Source organism: Sturnira hondurensis, unplaced genomic scaffold (genome assembly GCF_014824575.4).
Source record: "Sturnira hondurensis isolate 20B ecotype Veracruz unplaced genomic scaffold, ASM1482457v3 Scaffold0006413, whole genome shotgun sequence".
Lineage (NCBI taxonomy): Eukaryota > Metazoa > Chordata > Mammalia > Chiroptera > Phyllostomidae > Sturnira > Sturnira hondurensis.
The window spans coordinates 40,143,907-40,152,528 of record NW_028079044.1 but is presented as its reverse complement, the minus strand read 5'-3'; positions in this window follow the sequence as shown (position 1 = coordinate 40,152,528).

Below are 8,622 nucleotides of genomic sequence, written 5' to 3'. Positions count from 1 at the left end.
TGTCAACATTTCCTCTGTGAACTAAAGGAGATGAGATGAACATTCTCCAAGATCAGCCGGAGGTGAAACAACACACGCCCGCACACACCTGTAGGCCAGGTTGGAAAAGTATTAGTTGACTTCATCAGACATTCTCCAAGTTGAAAGCTTGATCCCGTCGGTCAGGTTTAGCCTTTTTGGGACTGTGTACCACTATGCACTAGTCAGCAGATTTTTGTAGTTCTACCTCTTTATTATTTTATAAGCGAAACTCAGAGGTGTGGTGGCAGCGTCCGGGTGACAACCACAGACAGGGTGTGGGTGAAACCTTTTGACACTACACCTTCCTGTCTCTTCCACCTCTTAGTCATCTCTTTCTAATATTTAATGTGTGGTTTTTATTTAGTAGGAAATGTAAAGTTTTCTGAACTGATTTGTTTCATCAGTAAACCCTCTCTGTGTTTAGACCCAACTGGTAGGAAATAATCTTTCCGTCTGTTCTACTTTATTTTATTTTCTGCCTAACATTTCTCATGAAACACCCAAAGAACATTGAAAGGACCCTGGCAGATGTGGCTCAGTTGGCTGGGGTATTGTCCCATAAACCCAAAGGTCGTGGGTTCAATGCCTAGCCAGGGCACATGCCTAGGTTGCAGGTTTGGTTCCTGGTTGGGACACGTACAGGAGACAACTCATTGATGTTTCTCTCACAGATATACCTCTTCCTCTTTCCCTTCCTTCCCCTCCCTCTAAAATCAATAAGTATCCCCTTGGGTGAGGATAAAAAACAAAAAACAAAGAATGTTCAAAAGGGAAGACCTCTACAAAAAATTCTTGTTGGAGACACTCAGTAGCTCCAGTGTCCCGCTCCAATATTGTAGTGAATAAATTGCAAATGACTTTGAAGTTTCTAGAAGCGCTAATGACCCTGAAGAGCATCAATTGTCAATATTTTAAAAAGTGCCGCCAAGGAGAAAATTTTTCATGTGTCCCTTCCAACATGCTTTTTGCTGTACTATGTGTCCCCGATCACCCTCAGCCACCCTGCTTTCTCTCTTCTGTTGTGTCCGCAGTGACGAGTAGAGTGAAAATAATTGTCATTAAGTCCCCTTCTGTTATTGTAACGTATTGTTCACTTGTAAACTAATTCCTCCATGGAGTAGCTTTCGTCTTATATCCACTACCTGAACCTGTTTTTTCTTAATAATACCACTTGCCTTCTAATAACGGCCACAGCTCTGGAATCAGAGGAAGAGAGAACTCCTTCCCACTCCGCTCCCCCACTCTTCTCCCCTACACAATGGACCTTGAACTTTGAACAGTTTCGCCTTTCTGCTCTGTGTTCATCCTGTTCCCATGGTTTACCGACCTCCAGCCTGACTCTTCTTACCTTGCTCACGGATGCCCTTTGGACTCTGTTGTTTGAAATGTCAGTGTTTACATTCATGACGCTTTCAATAATATTGCCTCACAACATCTGGGTCCACCCTTTTACTTGGAATTTTGCTATTGCCATTCTCTTCAATGCTGACCTCTCTAATGACTACATCCTATTCACCTAACTCTCCTTCACTCTCAGCCCACTGGGCTCCAGCCTTTTAGTCTTTCCTTGTTCTCTCATTGGCCCCATCCTGGCTTTTCTGGCTTCCCTACTCATGCTGTGCTCACGGGAAGGCATTTTATGGATGCTGGTATTGGTCCCAGGTCTTGCCTTCCATCTTGTACTTTACTACAAACTTACCCATCCTGCCCCATGTATTCTTCAGCTCGGGTTCAACCCACTGCTCTCTTGGATTCTGCTCACATTGTTCAGGGTGCTGTAAGAATATCATAATCAGGACTCTTGTTTCCACTATTAAGTCATATTATCTAACCTTGACTGGGCCTGAGGGATTCCCAGGTGTCATTTTCCTCCACCTCCCCTTCCTTCATTTCTCTTCTTTCATATTTCATAGCTTCTTTCACTTTCCCCATTTTTATGCCTGGCACAAGTAGACAGTATGTCCAATGAGAGAAAGCAAACGCAAACAATTCCAACCTTCCCTACTTTCTTTTACTTTACATTTTAGGACATCGAACCAGTAAGACTTGTTCCATTGAAAAACAGGAGCATCCATCAGTTATCCAAAACAAGCACATGGGCATTTCTCTTGGCAGCTCCTCTTACGGCGCATATTTACCCACTTACCACGTCTGGCAGTTCTGCCCTCTTATTGCCTAGGACAGATCCACTTCTCTCCGTTCCCACCGCCCCACGCCATCTTGGGATACCACCCTCCCACAACGTATACTCCAGCAGTCTTGTTTTGCCGCCGTATTCCCTGGACTGCCATCGGAATGATTTCAAAACCCAAAATTGATTACCGCCTCTCTTCTACTTCCTGTCCTCAGGATCAACTTCAAACACCCTGGAAAGCACTCAAGGTCTGGCTCGGGCATAGCTTGCAAAGGCCTACTCACCCATCTACGGTTCGAAGAACTCTCCCGCCTCCAGACCTTTACACCGCCCCCTCCCTCCGATGGAATCTCCTTGTTTCCATCACTCTCGCCACACCCCCCCCCCCATCTGTTTCCTGGATACGTCCTTCGGGTCCTAAGGGCGCTTCTCCACGGCAGCCTTTCTCTGCTCCTCGGAGAGCTCGGCGGGTCCCCTCCCACCCAATGTGTTTCCATCGCCCGATGTGCTTACTCTGCACAGCACATCTATTTTACTGAAATGAAATTGTGTTCTCACTTGTTTCCCATCCCTTCGCTAGTGGTGTGCAGCAGGATATTAAATCGAAAAGTTCAGCGGAGGCGCTGAGAGGTGACAGATAGCAGATACCAGTGTGAGCCGTGGACCAGACCACCAGAAGTTTTAAAGTGGGCTGATTCAGAACAGATCAGATAATCTACAAACCCTTCATGTATATCATCAAATACGGAAAGCGCAGGAACGAGGTTTAGGGGAGAAGGTGATTTTGGGGAGAGCTGTGCTGGAAATGACACTTTCCTCTCCCCCTCCTCCCCTCCCTCTCACATATGGCAGGGGGTGCCTGAGATTAAGTCACATTGCATAATAGGAGCTCGGGTAATAGCAGCTGGCAGAATAAACTCCACATTTAAATTTCCCTGCTTCATCATGCTAATCTGACCCTTTCTTCCTGTTTCGTAAGAAGTGTTTCTTTCCTTATCCAAAGCTGAGCTCCATCTCAGCTTTTCATTATTTCCCCCTTGTACTTCCCTTAGGAAATTAATCCATTAATTTTCCCTTCTCTCTCCTCAATTTTTAATTTCTACTTTACACTCAGTCTTTCCCCCCTATGAACATATTTGAGATTCCCTTTCATCAAAAGAGTGGGACTAAAAAAAGAAATGTTTTATTCTTGTTCCAGGTGTTCATAAAAGGGTTATTAATTTGTTAATAATTGTTCTGTTGGGAGGATGAGATATTCTAGAAGTCTGGGAAACAGGAGCAGCAAACCTTTCTTCTTAGAAGGAAATCCTTGCAGCCCTGGCTGGTGTAGCTCAGTGGACTGAGCGCGGGCCTGCGAACCACAGGATCGCAGTTCGATTCCTAGTCAGGGCACTTGCCTGGGTTGCAGGCCAGTTCCCAGCAGGGGATACACGAGAGGCAACCATACATTGGTATTTCTCTCCCTCTCTCCTTCCCTTCCCCTGTAAAGATAAATAAATACAATTTTAAAAAAGGAAATCCTTGAACTTTCCTTCTAATAGAAGCTAATAGTGTGTTGAGGAACTCCTGTTACATTCCTCCCAATCTATCGGAAGATCTAAGCGGTGTGCCAGTGAGAAATTAGGATGAATGTGACCAAGAATGGTACCCTGCAGACTAACCTCCAAACAAAGGAGTGAGCTTCATGGCAGCTGGCTACACCCCAGTCCTTAGGATGAGCAAGCCTAGTCAAATGCAAGGATTGGCCTCCAACCCTTGATGAAGGACAGATGCTTCCTCAGCCATAGACTCCGATGTTGCCATTACTGCTGGTTTGGTGTATTATGTAACTGAAACTATAAGGTCTGGACCCTAGTGTATCACATGATTGAAACTTTAGGGTTTGGACCCTAGTGTTCAGGGTGGAGACTATTTCCCACCATTCATGACCGCTAAACTGGCAGGATATAGCTGAAGCCAAGTTTGTACTACATCACAGTGGGGATCACATCAGGGAGGAGACAGTGCTTCTTTAAATGGAGCCTAAAGTTCACAGCTCAAGATTTAGAGTCATCTGAGTCTTAGGTCTGGCCCTGCTACAGTGAATGAGCAGCTGGGAATCTACGCATCTGCTGCAATAACTCCACTAGTTTTCCCCCAATAAATACTGTTCTAGCCTACCTGAATGTGAGGTGTGTGCACGGGTGCACACATATATGTGTGTGGGCCTGTGTGTGGGGGTGGGCAATCATTTGCCCTCCTATTAAAGAATCTTGGTCATTTCTTTGTGTAAGTTGCTTTAACCCAGCTTCTTTCCTTTTTAATGTGGGATCAGACAGAGAAGACTCAAGAGCTTTCAGTAGAGGGAAAACACTTTTTAAAAAGTTGGGTTTTATTTGGAGTGATATAGGTAGGGTACAGGTGGAAATCAGAGTCCCTGCCTTCAAACGCTTCTTCCCTGTCTGTGCCGAGCATCCACCTCACAAAACCTGCTAGTCTCCTTAGTTCAGTAACTTTTCTTGTGGTTTCACCACCAAGCCAATTCTCTAGACCTTCTTGCTTTGCTTGTTTTTCTATGACCTTATCTTAACTGCTTCTAGCCGGAAATTCAGTTTCTGTCTGCCTAGCTTCCACAGAATGACAACCTATTTAGATCACACCTGCATGGGTCCTTCTGCAGCCTCACTTGTTACCGCTTCCCTCTGCTGCACAGAGCAGCCAGAGTTCCAGTGCCTCCCTCCATACCTAGGATGGTGTCTCAAGTCCCAACACGGCCTCCATCCAGCAGCAGGCTGCTAAATGGTTGATAACCATATAACGTGGAATTGAGCTCTCATTTGTAGCACATGCCAATTTCCGTGGTGCAAATATTTCCACTGTGGTCAATTTCCAACTGTCAATGTGAAGTCGCTGGAAGTGGAGTTCCGAAGAGATGCACAGAAACATATAGTATTATCCACTGTATAGATCTGGCAGATGTCAGGAGCACAGATAACAGGAAACTGGTAAAATAATTAGAAACTGTCAAGTAGATTTTACCTTTACTATAGTATACGTTCCCTACTTGTAAGTTTATTTACTGTGAATCTTATCAATGGCTCTGTTTAAAAAGCAGCCCTAAAGTTTCTCAAAAATTGGACAGTCAGCTCTCAGGAGCTAGTACAGGCTGGCCCCAGAACACCACTGCCTCCATCCACCATTGGTCCAGGAAGAGGCAAGTGGAGTGGGTGGTCCGAGAGCAGGGTACACCCACAAAATGAATCAGTATGTGCTTTCCCCCAGACTGAACTTCTCTTGAAGATGTGTGTGATAACATTCCCCACACTCAGAGCTCACACACACGCTGCTATACACCAGTAGGTATCAGAGGCAGAAAGGGTAGTGTGTTTGCAGCCCTGGTCGGAAGCTCCCAGTTATACTGCCTGCAGTGGCTATGTTGCTCCCTGTCCACTGAGCCACCAGTGGTTGTGGGACTGAAGTAGAGCATGAAATGCATTTTACTCATCATTCCTAAGTCCCACTGCACATCGGGGCTGCATGGACTTGGCTGAAACTTTGACTAGGTGAATGGGGTTTCGTACCAATAATCTGAATAAACTTGTTATGATTTCCCATTTGTCTATAAATTTATGTTAAACTATATTTTTTCCAAAATTATATTTAAATAGTTCTCTTAAGACTTCCTTTTATTTCCATATACACTCTTTTCTTTTCAACTGGGCATTGCCTTAAGGAATTGGGGAATACTTTAGTAAAAGAACCCAGGGCTGCTAGAACGCTAACTCTCAAGTGCGATATGAAACACGTATACTTGTCCTCCGTCTGTGAACTTTCCCCGCAGCCTCTATTGCATTGTCTCCCTCTGTCTTTGGGGTTTTCCCAACCCCAGGGCGCATGGTCGGTGCGATCATTAGAAAGCAGGCTTCTCTTTAATTAAACATTTTATTACAATAATTAGTGTACTCATTAAGTGGAATTACCTATCATTTTTGTCTAAACATTGAATTTGTTTCACAGCCTTCAGCCACCTCAGGAACCGTCCCCCCCCCCAGAATTGCTTAATCTTCTCTGTTTAAATGTATCCTCATCTGAACATTAATGAGCTCCGTCTTTCTCTTTTTTTTCTGTCACCAGTATCATCTAAAGAAGCAATTTCACTCATTCCTTTTTGTTTATATGACTATTTAGTTCCAGGATTTTGTAGGAACTGGTTTTTCAACTGTGGTTACTAATAAATACCCCTTGTATGCAGGTGAGAATGTGAATGCACACACGTGTGTGTGGGTGTTTTCAGTTTTATAATGGTGACATTTTGATAAGCACTAGTGAATATAGTTAAAAATCAGTATCTATGAAATCCTGGAGCTAAGTTTTATATATGAGGTGAATATCTATACCTATATCTAATCAGTTACATGGTTTATATGTGCATGGCAGGCACTTATAGTGCATGGTATATATGTCACGTATGTAATCCTGTGTATACACAATATATACTAGATATACATTGTATGTGGTATCTCTCTCTATGTATCCCATTATGGCAATTATGCTGCTCTCTATATCCTGTTACGGCAATTATTATGATAGCTATGCCAGGTATTTAAGTAAACTGCCTGGGCTTAAATCCTGCTTGTCAGATGTGTGACTTTGGGCAAGTAACTTTACCTCTTTGTGTCAAAGCTTGTTTTCCTGCGAAATAGAAAAGTAACGGCACCTTTCTCCTAAAGTGAGAGTGAGTGTTAGTGTTTAGTCGGGGAGTAGAAACCTATGCGTGTTGTGGAATGGTGAACGCACTGTGGGAATTTAACCTCACACAACTGTGGGAGGACTCTGGGGAAATAAAGGTCTGAAAAGAGCAGAAAAGTGTTAACTGGCACCCTGGACACGGGTGAACAGATCGGGGGTTGCCAGATGCCAGGTGGCCCAGCTGCTGTAGGGGTCTGTGCAAGGCTCTTTGTGCCTGCCACCTCTGTGACTTCTCAGGAAAAAACCCTTGAGTTAGGCCTGCGGCAGATGACCAGATAAACTGCAGGATGCCAAGTTAATTTGGACTTCAAAGAAGCAACACATAATTTATTGGTATAAATATATCCCAAATATTACATGGGGCATACTTATGTTTTCTGTTTTGTTGTTAATACTGCTTCTCTGAAATCTAAATTTAGCTCAATGTCCCTTTATTTTAATTTACTGAATCTGGCCACCCTAGTCTTTAGTCATATTTGGTCAGCAGGTTCAGAAGTTGGGAGGGAGAGCTGGGCATAAACCAGGGAAATGCAAGAATAGACTAGAATCCACCAGCACCTCGGGACCTGTCCCTCATGCCCTGTAGCCAATGATGACCAGAGCATAAGGGCCACTTCACTTCCACCTCTCAGATCTCAGCCAAATCTTTCCTGTGGCCAAACTTGATCTAGAACTGTACAGGGAAGGGACTCCAGGAGATGGAGTTCCAGCTGAGCCATGTAGGCCAGCACGAAACTCTACACGGTGCAGTAGGCGAGATCCTTGCCACGTGTACCCTCTGACAGCAGCACCTACACAGAGCCCACGCTCACAGAACAGCCACGCTTCAGTGTCACTGTTACTGTGTTTTTTGGGTTGGTTTAGCAATTCCGCTAGATGGGGGTCATGGGCTTTGATGAACAGATGGGAGTCAGTGGTACAAAGTGTAGCGCGGGATTGAACTGGCAGCAAGAGTTTCTTTACTGGAACAAAAGACAACTTGGCCTTGTGAGACTAGAAGAAAGCTCCCTTGGGGCAGCAAACAGTTCCTCCCAGGCAGGGACCGAGGCTGGAAGGGCAACCCAGTGAATAATGTGATAGGAGCGGACTCTTGTGTGGGTTGATACCTCTGGTCCCGTCTTAGGGCCTGTGTTGTAATGATTGCTGACTACTTTCACATCCGTTTCTGCCCTTTATCTTTTCAACGCCGGCAGGAGTGTTATAAAATAGGCCGTGAACAGGTTGTGCAGTGTTGTTTTAGATACATCACTCTAGATCAGATATTCCTGGGTGGCTGTGCAAGCGTTCTGACTTTGGCCATCTGTTTTCAGATGCCAGCTGTGCGCCTTCCTACCTGTGTCCCTGCAGGACCACGTGGCATTCATTGCCCTTTCTCACGGTACCAGCAACTTAATTTTGCTTTTGGGGAACTGCTTTTTGCCAGCAGTGCAAAGGCCAATGTTCCTTGGCTTAGGGGTGAACATACAATCTGAGTCTGACCAGTTAGATATGTGCTTCTAAGCATAGAGAGCAAAACCAGCAACAACGAAAAGCAGGGTTGGATTTACACTACCTGGGCAGCTGTGCCTGGACCACCACTAGTTTGGTAATGAGGTAACAGGAGGTGAATAAAAAGGAAAGACACGAAGTTGGGGTGGGAGAGAGAGTGATTGAACAAGGTTTGAGAAGAGATTGAAATTAGAGAAACAAAAGGGATGGACCTTCCTTGTGAGCTCACTCTTCAATTGATAAAGGAAGAA